This window comes from Natrix helvetica (assembly GCF_964273705.1).
Source record: "Natrix helvetica genome assembly, chromosome: 1".
NCBI classification, from domain to species: Eukaryota; Metazoa; Chordata; class Lepidosauria; order Squamata; family Natricidae; genus Natrix; species Natrix helvetica.
The window spans coordinates 151,484,192-151,497,361 of record NC_138548.1 but is presented as its reverse complement, the minus strand read 5'-3'; the positions used below and the strand labels follow the sequence as shown (position 1 = coordinate 151,497,361).

Here is a 13,170-nt window from a genome sequence, read left to right as displayed (position 1 = left end):
AGAAAAATTCTGTACCTGCTCCAGATGTGGAATTGATTAGCATCGGGAATGTAATTCTTGGAGACACCAATTTGTTCCTTGGTATCCCTTAAACCTGCTGGCGTATTGCATTAAAACAATTTTTAATTTAAAAAACAAACAAAGGAAAAGATGTCTGAGATGCTGAGAAGCATAAGCTTCTGTACTGCCAAGAACACTTCTTGCCCCAAATTAGTCTTTAAACTTCATTATAAAAATAGCTTTTAAAGAAATGGCTGGCTCCATTCACTATTTTGTTTGGGTATGTGGCTGCGTGCCTAGAAAAAGGACAAAAGGTGGAAGAAGCTGTAGGGATCATCCTGTGGATGATGGGATAGACCAACCCTGTAAATAAATCAGTGTTTGGAACAGTTTAAGTCCTAATCATTATGTACCTTTTTCTTTTGTGATGCCTCAGGGATCTGTTTTGAGAGTGTACTTTCAACAAGTCCTAAAGTTTCAAATTTTCAATGCCCATCAATCCCATGACCCATCCCAAACGTTCTGGGATCCCCGGATTAATAGGTGTAGTAGCATTTCCTGCAATCAAGAAGGTCCTGGATTCCCATCTCCTACTCCTATTCTTTTGTCTCCTTGAAACCAGGGATCTCCATCCCCAGTCCAAGGACCGACACCTGTCTACAGCATACCAAATTCCAGGCCACACAAACAGGCAAAACTGCATCCGAGGGATGCAGGCAGCATGTGAAACCACACTCCATCTGGTCTATGGGAAAACCTCTCTCCATGGAACCAGTCCCTGGTGCACAAAATATTGAGAGTCACTGCTTTAGCCTCTGACACCACAGTTACAGGGATAAGAATTATGGAGGTACTGCAAAAGCTGGGAGATGAGGTAAAAGCCTCCTGTTCAGGGTTGGGCTTCAAAAATTTTAGCAAGGGGTTCTTTCCCCGAAAACCCATGCATGGCCATAGTGGCCTAGTTGGCCTCCTGCACCACAGCGAGGGGAGATTTTGGCCTCCCCTGGCTCCAGAGGCTTTTCTCGAGCCTCTAGGAGGGTGAAAATGGCCTCCCCAGGCTCTGGAGGCCCTCTGGAGGCCAGAAACGGGCCCACCCTTCTGGTAGGTACATTTTTTGCCCTCCTGAGCCTTTGTGCATGTCCTGCACCTATCTGCATCCAAAACAGGCCACATGGGGACTCTTGCAGTGACGTGCGGTGAGGTTTATGGCTGGTGAGGCACTGACCCGGTGGTGGGTTTCAAACTTTTTTAGACTTGTGGACTTCAATTCCCAGAATTCCATAGCCAGGCATGCTATTTCTGATTTAAAGCGATAGCATTTGTTTTTCTCCTTTGCGAAAGAAGTTTCCTTCTTTCTTTTCCTTTTCCTTTTCCCTTCCCCTCCTTCTTCCCTCGCTTCCTCCCCCCTCTCTCAAACACACACACACACACACACACACACACACACACACACACACACACAGAGAGAGAAGTTGGGTTGGACTACACACACTTTCCCCCAGCCCCTGAAGGATCTAGCCCAGCTTCACTGATTACAGGTTTGAAAAAGCAACGTGGCTCTGCCTGCAATCAAACTACACCCCAGGGAGAGCACAAGCAAGCCAGAGTCCTTCCCTCCAGCCTTTGCCCAAAGCCCCACACCAGGAGGATGAAGTTTGAATTCCTCCCCCTCCCTCCAACCCACACATACCTTTTCCAGCTGTTTCAGAGAGGATTTCAACTCTGCTCTTGCCTCGGGTCCTCTGAAGAAGCCCCGCCCAAATGAGCGCCCTCTACTATGAGGCAGGAGAACTGCGTGCCTCACCTACATCAGGAATTTTTAGGCTTTTAACCCTTGCTTAACTGTGCTCGAGTGATCATAAAACACCTAAAGTCAGACTAGATGAGGCATGCAGTTCTCCTGCTTCATAGTAGAGGGCGCTTTTTTAGAGGCTTTTTTAAACAGTTAAGCAGAGTCATCCACGGTGAGGCAGCAACTAGCTCAGCTTGACCTCAGCTCTCGCCTTTTTCCTTTTGCATTTTTTTTCTTTTCATGATAATGGTGAGGCTGTGCCTCCCCTGCCTGCATGTCACTGGACTCTTGGAAGAGGCAGGGTGGGCAGGGCCACCAGGAGTAGGATTTGGGGATTCTCCAAACTGCACAGAATCTTAGCTAGAGGTTCTCCCGAACCCTTGAAAAACCCCAGCAGTCCACCCCTGCTCCTATTCCTATATTATAACATCTACAACATTCTTTTCAGGAACCAGAGGAAGGCTGTCCAATTGTATTTAGCGTAAAAACAGCAGAAATAAATCTGTTTTGTCCCCATGCTAAGGATAGTGTTTTTGCTGGCCGTTGGCTGTCAGAAATTGATCTGATTTAATTTGAGTTAACTTGAAGAATAGCGTTAAAGTGTTAGTAAGCCTTAAGCGAAAAACTGGTTGTGTTCCAAGAACATATTTCCCCAAATCAAGTTTGGAAGGTAGGGTTTTTGTTTGTTTGTTTGTTCTAACATAGGCATGGAGAACAGACATCCCAGCATCCCCATGTGGAGCATATTAGGACCATTCGAGTGGTGCGGAAATGATGCAATAAAAATAATAGTTGCTATTACAAAATTATAATTATATAACATGAATGATATAATATATAAATATTAAACACGTATAAATTCATATGCCCCCAATTCCCAGTGGCTCCAGGCAGTAACCATGTAAAGCACAATTAAGAACGCATGGAGTGTTTTTGCTGCCTCGAGTTGACTGAAGAACTCAGACTTGCAGTCCTCAGAACGATCTCAAGGCGGCATCAAACAATTATAATAGCATGGATTTTCCAAAACCAACAAAACAGTGTTATGCTGTTTTGAATTTGGGATAACACAAAAATTGTTGGATAAACTTTAAAATAGAGCATTAAAGCAAATAAAACAAAACAAAGAAATTGTTTCTTAAAAAGAGAGGGAAAGGAAAGGCCACGATGACGTGCATATGTAGTCCATTTTGTATCATCATTTGGTCCACTTAGCCTTGAGAGAGAATCAGCAGAAGCCATTATTCCCAAAACTAAGTTGACCAAACTGCTTCTGTACATACAATCTATGCTGCTTTCCTCTCTTCCTTTTCTACCTTGAAGTCCCGGTAAATTACAATTGTCCTTAGCGAATTTCGCCTGTCCTTTGCCTAAAATCCATTGAAAGATATAAAGCGTTCCTGAACAAGTGGGGAGCGAGTAGGCCACATTATAAACCTCACCAGAGGTCTGAATTCTGTGAATTATTATGGAGGAAACTTGCCTGTTCACAAATGGCTATAGATAGCCAAAGATGACCAATTAACAGAAAGTAAACTTGCGAGGTAACTTCCTTCCCTCTTTTCTTGAGTTGTGCAAAATTTCACATGTGCAAATGGAATTGTCTCCAGAATGACTCTGGAAATCATAGAACCATCCTGAAAAAGGCAAGATTTGGCCAGATCTGAAAGTAAATGGACTATTCTGCAATACTTTGGAACATTTTGCACACTTACTTTTTCACTATCATGCCATTCCAGGAGATTTACTATCAGTTCTCATTGTGTTATTCTTTAACACAGGTAGGCACATATATAATCATCTGGCCTGCAACCATTAGCATTTTTATTTGCTGAGCTTTTATGAATATGAAGGCATTGTTAAAAAAAAAACATTAGTGCACATTAATATTTTGCTTTATAACTGCCAAATTTCATTTACATTTTATTTACAATAATGATTTTAATGTTAAAAAATAGAATGAAATAGGGAGCCTGACAGGACAGAATTATTTTTAAGTGAAACCAGAGACATTGTAAATAAAATTGGTACCGATGGGGTGAATTATGGATATTTAGTATACGCTCCTTTATTCCATAATGTTCAGATTACGGTATAATGTTCACGTAGATAGGCTCATTCTAGGAATTCTATTTTGAAAAATTAAATGTACAACAGTAGAATACTAAAAATGTTGGACTTTGGAAGAATGAAACATATTATTTTTAGGGAACTAATAGAATTGTAGTTATTACAAAAATGTACATCAATAAATAAAATAGAATTAAATGTAATTAACTAAATGTAAATAATAATGAATCAATGTCAGCTTAAATCAGCATTCTTGATTTTAATAGCATTGAGATATGTTATGAACAGCCTGCATGTGTAATGTCTACACATCAGTGCAGGATTGGCTAATCTTCTGTAAGGAGATGGATAACCAGGGTTTTAAGTTTTTTTTAAATGCAAACAAAAATATTTTATCTTACTTTCACATCCTTCCAGCTTGACTAATAGATTGTACATGAATGCACTCCTCATATGGTATTTTATTTAGATTTAGAGATTGAATCTCCCCTCTGTCCTGCTCAAACAATTGGGGCAGGGTTCTCTGTTTATTTCAAAATTATTCCATAACAGAAGCAACTTACTAGACTTATGTAATTTGGCTACTCACAGCATCTATCATGAGTAACTTTCCCAGGTTTCTTTAGAAAAACACATCAATGACATATTGTTGGATCAGCCCAAGAAATGATGTAAACAGCATGAATACAGCAACTCACTGAACCTGGATGGGTGAGATGCATGAAGGGGGCAAATAGAGCTCTCTGGGCCACCTGGCAAATTGTACAGATCCCCCCCCCCCCATGCCATCAGGATGAGAAAACTCAGGCACTGAGTGTGTATGGAGATTCTCAGTCATCCAGATCATGGTCGTCCCAAAGGTACTTTTTCAAAAGACAACTGGACTTTCTTTGTTTTGCCTCGAAGGCATTTCACTTCTCATGCAAGAAGTTTCTTCAGTCAGAACTGGAGAAGCTTCTCAACTGAGAAGTGAAATGCCTTCGAGGCAAAACAAAGGAAGTCCTATTACCGTTTGAAAAAGGACCTTTGGGACTCAGGCACTGAGCTCTATAAGGGTGCAAAACTCAAGGGAGAGCAGAAGAAAAGGAAGAACGCAGTCACATAGGCTATTTTTGACTGTGGGGAGACCATGATCACTGGCGTCTATGTGAGGGAGCAAGAGGGTTTACAGTGATGTAAGTAATATGATTGGAATGCACATCCTACCCCCTTTCTACCTGCATCAGGATGCAGCTGGTGCAACAGTTCTGTATGCTTGTTATGGATGACAATTGCTTGTTTATTCTCTGTGTGATTTGCAGCAAACCATAACAGGATGGAAAACAGAACAGACAAGACCAAGTAAACAAACAGCAACGGATCCTTCAAACCCTCTTAAATAAAACTGTTTGGACAGCCTTGTGGAAGGATGATCTGGATGAGTCCAGATGTTCCTTTGGTGAAAAGATAGTTCAAAGCACCATGGTTACCATGGAAACTTGCCTCTGGGCCCAAGCCTTCTCACCACTCCAGAGGGTGGCCATCTTGGTTTCTGCAGCCCAACTATGGCATTTCTGTTCTCTTTCTCCTTGTTCTTTCACAAACAGGAAAGAGAAGAACATCTGGAAAAGGAAGACAGCAGCCATCATCTTCTTTTAATGACCCCCATAATCACTTGCGGGATGGAGTCTGGGCAACTGAATGGACCTGAGTGTTTACTGGCCAGATGTCCTTCCTGTTGCCAATGTGGATAGTGGTGAAATCTAAAAAAGTTTCCCACTGGTTCTGTAGGCGTGGCTTGGTGGTGGTGGGTCATGTGACCAGGTGGGCGTGGCCAACTTTTCCCCACTTTTTAAAGCATTTTTTCCCTGCCATTTCTTTAAAAAGTGAAAAAAAAGGTTCTGACAATCACGTGGATCAGCTGTGAGTGAAATAAAATGGTTCCGATGATGTGCGGCTCAACACCTGATCCACGTTATCACTGGACCCTCTTTATTTCACTTTTTAAAGTATTTTTTACTACCTATTCGCCAGAACCACTAGTAATGCATTGCTTTAAATGGTGGAAAAAAGGGTCCGACGATTGCACGGCACCAGCTGAGTGTCATGGACCCTTTCCCCCCACTTTTTAAGGCTTTTTTTAAACTATTGGTTCAGGAGAACCTTAGCATTTTTTGCTACTGGTCCTAGTGAACAGGTCAGAACCGGTAGCATTTCACCCCTGAATGTGGAGCTTTTTTCAGCAGATATATTCTCATTGTGCCCAGAGAAGAGACATATCTGCTTCTACTTAGGAAGGAACTCACCACCTCCTGATTGTGAGGCAAGGGCTCCACCTATAGGCCACCTCACCACTCTGGAAAAGGAAGACGGGACCCAACAATAATTCCAGGGAAATTTCCAGGGCTTCCAATGTCTTTGGCTCTAGCAGTGCTGCTACAGCTAAAGGAGTGGGTGACTTGGGAGTAGCAGCAGCAGCAATGGGGAATCCCCACTTGATCATCTGAATTTCTGAAAGACCGGTAAGCTTATTAGACTTACCTTGCATGATCAGATGTTGTTGAAAGTCTCGGGCAAGAAATGGTCAGAATGGGAGCTTTGTGGAGCTCCTGCTTTCCCTGCCATCTCTATATTAAGCCTCTGAATAGCATTAAGTAGCATACAAGATGTTAGATTGGGTAATGGATAGGCACACACAGGCTTAATGGTAACAACAGCTCTTTATTATAACACAACAAGTAAGAACAATCCAGTGAAGGTTGAGTCTGACAGCAGCCTTTTTATAGGGAGCTGTCAGACCCTTCAACCAATAGGATTAAACCTCTGTTCCCGAGGACCTTGGTGGAAATCACTGTAGTTGCTATGAGTATCTAACACCCATCTCCTCTTAGATGGAACAATCCTACTGGTAACGTAGTCATGCAGGTAGGCGGGCTTTTGTGTAGCTCTGCCTGACCTGCACAGTTCAGTAGGAGGGGTTTCCTTGGACAGGTCAGACGGACCTGTTTGCTCTGCAGCTCCGCTTGGTGGAAGCTCCTGGAACCTTTTACAGGCCGCAGCTGGAGCTTCTGGAGCCGGTTCGCTCGGAGCTCGCTGTGGGCCTGCAACAAAACCAGATAGGTTTCCCAGTACCCTCGAGCTTGAGCTGACTGTGTAAGGAGTGAGTGTTTGCTCTGTTTGGGTAGGGCTTTGGCTAACTCATGCAGGAATTACCTCTGGTTGTCTAAGAGTGGAGTTGGAGAGGCAGCCACGGAGTTGGTCAATGTGCCTTCTCCAATTCCTACCGTTCTCGAGCTCTAGGAGGTAAGAGCAAGGGCCGGTGATGCCTATCACTGTGGCAGGAATCCACAGACTTCCCCCGGTGTAGTTGTGGGCGTATACCGAATCCCCTAAGCTAAAAGTCTGAATCTTGCTTATGGAGTCTGGGAGCAATGAGGCAGAATAATTGGGGTGTAGCCGGTCTAAGTGGGACCTTAGCCAGCGACCCATGAGAAGCTCAGAGGGGCACTGGGCGTGATGTGCTGAATTAGTAAGTAATGGTCAATCCGTGTTTGCCAATCTCCCTGGCCCATCCTAGTGAGGGCCTCTTTTGCAGATCTCACCATTCTCTCCACCTGACCATTGGAGGCCAGATGGAATGGTGTGACCAGGGCATGCCTGATTCCCTGAGCTGCTAGGAAGGTCTCAAATTGCATGGCCATGAATTGGGGCCCATTGTCAGAGACCAAGACGTCGGGCAGGCTGTGCATGGAGAAAAGTCTCTGTAGCACTTTGATGACCGCTTCTGCCATTGTGGAGGTCATCAGGACTACCTCTAATCACTTCGAGTAGGCGCCCACAACTACTAAGAATGTCTGGCTATAAACTGGGCCAGCAAAGTCAATATGCACCCTAGACCATGGTGCTTGAGGTCGCTCCCAGTCCTTAGCGGGCGCCTGTGGGGGAGCTGGTCTGGACTCCTGGCACGGTGTGCAGGTAGCCACACATTCTTCGATCTCCCTGTCCATATAAGGCCACCACACGTAACTCCTAGCCAAAGACTTCATCCTCATTATTCCAGGATGCCCTATGTGTAAAGCCTCTAATACTGCAATGTGCTGTTTGGGTGGAACAACAACCTGGTCCCCCCACAGTAGACAGCCATTTACCACAGATAATTTGTCGCGTTTAGCAAAATATATTTTAAAATCAGCCCCACAGGCCCCTTGGGTCACCCCTTCCACACTCAGTTCAAAATTTGCTTGATGGTGGAGTCCTTCGCAGAGTGACGGGCAACGTCACTGGATGAGACAGGCCCAGTCTCCAGGCAGTCAATGAGGAGGACTGGCATCTGGGGGTAGGGTCAGCAAGAAGTTCAGGCAGCGGGCAGTGGCTGAGAGTGTCAGGGTGCCCCAAAGTGGAGCCAGGGCGGTAGATAAGGCGGTAGGAGTAGGCAGCCAGGAAAATAGTCCATCTGGCCATGCGGGATGACAGAGACACTGGGGTAGGACGGTCCAAAGCCAGTAAACCCAACAATGGCTTGTGATCTGTAATCAGTTCGAAGTCCCATCCATAAAGTTACTCGTGGAACCTTTTTACTCCTGCCACAGCAGCCAAAGCCTCACTGTCCATCTGGCTGTAGTTCCGCTCTGCGGCGGATAGGGTCCTGGAGTAAAATGCAATAGGGGCTTCGGTTCCATTGGGCATATGGTGGCTGAGGACGGTGCCGACACTGAACAGTGAAGCGTCGCAGGTCAGCACCAACGGCAACTGTACTGGACGAGGAAAGAATCCGTGGACAGGAGTCGTATTACTGCGGCAAATGCGGCATCCTCGGCTTTTCCCCAGGACCACTTCGCATTTTTAGCTAGGAGACGATGTAGGGGCTCAGCAACGGTGACTTTCTGTTTAAGAAAGACGCTATAGAAATTAAGGAGTCCAAGGAAAGCCTGCAGCTCGGTTTGATTGCAAAGTGTAGGGGCGTCCTGAATTGCTTTAATTTTTGTATGGTCGGGTGAATCCCAGAGCTGTCAATCAGGTACCCTAGGAATTCAACCCTTGGCACGTTAATTTGGCATTTCTCCTCTTTGAGACGGAGGCCCTTGTCTCTAATTCTAGCCAAAACTGCTTGTACTCATTTTAAAAGTTGCACCTCATTTGCAGCCGATACCAAGATGTCATCGAAATAGGGGACGATTCCTGGAATCCCCTGCAAAAGCCATTCCATTATGCTTTGGAACAGTCCAGGGGCGATACTAACGCCGAATTGCAGGCAGTGACATTTGAATGCACCCGTGCGTCACAATGGTTTGGCCCTCTGCTGTAGCACCATCTACAGGCAATTGTTGGTATGCCTATGCCATGTCCAATTTAGCGAAAAATTTTCCGGGGCCTAATGAATGGAGGAGGTGCTGTACAATGGGTATAGGGTAGGCGCTTTGTTGCAGCGCTTTATTAATTGTGCATTTGTAGTCTGCGCAGATGCGGCCTGACCCATCAGATTTGACAGGTGTCACTATAGGGGTCTCCCAGTGTGCATGATCAACCGGCTCTAGGATTCTCTGGCCTACGAGCTTGTCAATTTCCCTGTCAATTTTGGGGCGGAGAGCAAAAGGCACTCTCCTGGGTTTTAGCCTTATTGGAGCTATGTTGGGGTCCAAATTAAATGAAATTGGGGTCCCCACATACTTACCCAGACTGGTGCCGAAGACGTCCTCGAACTCCTTAAAAATGGCTTCAGCGCCGTCGTCTTTCAAGGCGTTGATACCGGTCACCTCTAGGCCCAGGGCTTGGAATCAATCTAGCCCTAGGAGGCTCTGCAGGTTTCCCCTGACCACTGTCACTGAGAGTTTCCCACTGAAGTGTTTGAAGTTCACCTGGAAGGCACCTTGGCTCACGATAGGGACCTGGTTTCCCTGGTAATTGTGTAGGCGGATGTCAGGAGTGCGAAGGTGCTGCTTCTTGAGGCTAGTGGTGTCGATCTCATGGAGAGTCCTCAATGTGGACTATGACCTTCAGCTTTTTTGGCCACCTGGTGCGGACTTGTCTGATTGATGTGTGGTAGGTGACTCTGTTGCGGCCCCCTGAGTGCCGTGGTGGTTTCTTCCAGGCCCCTTGGCTGGGCCTTGTTTGGTGGCTTGGTGCGCCTCTAGGCTGCCAAAAATGGCTGCTTGAAGCTGCGCTGAGCTCCGGGCTGGATATATTTGCTGGATTGCTACGCTCTTTTTAGTTCGCCTAGTTGCCTTCCAATCCCACCTTCATCGCCAGTGTTAGATTGGGTAATGGATAGGCACACACAGGCTTAACGGTAACAACAGCTCTTTATTATAACACAACAAGTAAGAACAATCCAGCGAAGGTTGAGTCTGACAGCAGCCTTTTTATAGGGAGCTGTCAGACCCTTCAACCAATAGGATTAAACCTCTGTTCCCACTGGAACAGAGGACCTTGGTGGAAACCACTGTAGTTGGTATGAGTAGCTAACACAAGGATCTGGGCAGATTAGAAAAACTAACTTTAAATAAGAAGGTGAGTATTTTCTATCAGCCTGGAGGCATCTGAAAGGCCCTACAGTTCTGTTATGAAAGATAAAGGAGTGAGTTCTTATTTGCAAGCATAATCTTCTATGGTGCGGTCCTACTTAAAAGCATCGTACACTAGATCTTTGTCTCATCAAAGGACTGACCAGTAATTGTACTAATGACTATTTATACATCATGCTGGGCCATATTTCATTTTAATCATGCCTTGTTGAATAACCCTCTGTGGCCAGATATACACTAGCCAAGCCAAAATGAAACAAATAGATATTATGGCTTTATGCAAAATGAACACAGTCTCTGTGTTATCTTCCCATTTATGTTTTTTTTCCTGCTTCTTTTATTTTCTTTTAGTGCTTGTACATATGCAGTCATAACAGGATCAATCCTTGTATAACATTAGTCTTTACTTCCTCCATAATATAAATTTTTTTATTTGGGATTTGGGAGAGCTATAACAGTAACATAATTAAGGATAATGTTCAGTTGAATATCATTTTTAAAAATTACTTAGTTGTAACCTACCTATTTATTTCAAAAATAAATTTTAAACTCAATTAATTTTAACAGAGAATTTAAAATATGCTTTAATCTCTTCCACTGATACGCATGCAATAAAGTTATGTCCAAAATCTAAAAGTCTCGATAAAGGCATTTACTAAACCAATGCATAGTTTAGAAAATAACATCCCAGCTATGTAATTGCCAAGGAGGATTTATCAGACGAAATTATTGAAAGGTCAGAAGAAGTGGGTTTGGGACCATTCTTTAGGTAGAACAAAGAAAATGGAATGGAAATTTGGGATGGAAATTTGTTTGTTTACTTCAAGTACTTTTTCAGTGTTTGTTGGGAAGGAGAAACAAACAAATTGGTTCTGATCAGGTATAGAAGGAGGTATTATATTGTATTGCTTTGAAGTCCATCTCGCTTAAGAGTCTATAATACTGGAAAAGATGGAAAGAAAGCAGGTGTCCAGCAGTAAGTTGGATAGATTCATTTGCAGTGGTGATGAATGCAGTATTGGAACGGATTTGACTTGAGGGGTCAAAATATAGACAGATAATCCTGGAGAAGATAATCCTGTTTATATGAGGGGCGGAGAGTGATGGCGCCTTTATGAATTGAGGACTTCAACTCCCAGAATTCACGAGCCAGCCATTCCCCACCTCTGGTCTATATGATCACTAAAAGTCAAGAGTCAACGTAATGGCACATAAAGAATGCTAACCTACTTCCATCCTTAACAAAACAAGCATTTATAGTTGTTATATTCTGGGTAAAGAATGGAGGCAAGGCCTGATTGACTTCTAACAGCTCTTTATTCAATACTTCCTGTGATGCAACTTTTCCTCCCTGGCTGACACAGGATTTTGTTTTTCACTAACAACAATCCACTTTATACTTTTATAATTGCGTAGATATAGTAAAAGTGCTACAGAGTGCATTGTATCTGGGAGATGGAGAATTGAACGCTCTGGTATCAAAGCACAGGAAAAAATCCCAGCTGGATATCATTAGAGTACTCAAAGCAGTTTGAGGAAATCCTTCTCCCTGGGAGGCTTGGGGAAAAAAAGCTGTTTTCTAATGGGATGTGAAAATATAAACACCATTTGCACATATTTATGCTTCTCTACTATGGAAAGGCAACCAGCAGGATTAATACATTGGAATATGAACTTTTCCTTCATGGTGGAACATAGGGTTGGGTGGTTTTTTTTTTGGCTTAGAGATGTCACAGCTATATTCACCTTAGCAATCCATGTCTGTCAAGCCCCCTCTTGTAGCTTTAATCAGGACTGCATGAAACTTTTAAGAAAAGATGGCACAAGATTGGAATGGTTTGGGTGTTGTGATGATTCAGCCACTGTCTTAGCATGTTGCCTTTATAGGTTAGCCTCAACTTATGACAATTGACCCCAACATTTCTGTTGCTAAGTGAGGTAGTTGTTAAGTGAATCTGGCTTCCCCATTGACTTTGCTTCTCAGAGGGTCACCAAAGAGGACCCCAGGATCACATAATCCCAGGATATTGCAACCATCATAAATATGAGTCAGTTGACAATGCTTGGAGAGAGGAATGATCCAAGATACCTTCTTGTTGCCTGACCATTAGTGATCCTTCTACCGATCCACCTGGTTTTGACCTGCCTCGCTCTGTCTGGTTGAAATAGAACAGAATTAGGTGTGATACAGAAAGGAGTGCCTCTGTCCTGGATCAGTGGGGATAGAAAGCTTCCCCTTGGTGCGATTGTTTGTTTGTTTGTTTGTTTATTTAGTTTGTCAAGCATGTATGAGATAACAGGTATAAGTATAAACATGGACTTGAATGCAGGAAATGAGTACGAATAAATGGGGACAGCGGGGCAGGGATGGTAGGCATGCTGGTGCACTTATGCACGCCCCCTTACGGACCTCTTAGGAAAGGGGTGAGGTCCATGCTAGACAGTTTAAGGTTAAAGTTATGGGGGTTTGAGGCAGGGGTGGGTTCTGCCTGGCTTTACTGCCCTGTTTGCTCATCTGTGCGCTTTGCGTGCACGCACTGGCTGCGTCCTGCATGCACAGTTCAATTAAAATTGTTCTGCGCATGCACAGAACTCAAAAACAAGATGGCGGTGGCTATGGTGATGACCAGGGAACCAGTTCAGGGGCGTGGCAGGCCTGGGTTGCTGCCGGTTCCAGTGACCCAGGCCGCCATACTACTACTGATTCAGCCCAACCGGTAGGAACCCATCACTGGTTTGAGGATCTAACAACAGAGTCAGGTAGTGCATTCCAGGCATTGACCACTCTGTTGCTGAAGTCATATTTTC

General features: G+C 44.3%; 1 protein-coding gene across 1 annotated transcript in view; it reads right to left on the bottom strand.

Moving 5' to 3' along the window:
• The window catches only part of TNFAIP6 (TNF alpha induced protein 6), a 31,748-nt gene that overhangs the window by 13,054 nt on the left and 5,524 nt on the right, over window positions 1-13,170 (bottom strand). The gene's annotated exons all lie outside the window — the stretch shown is intronic.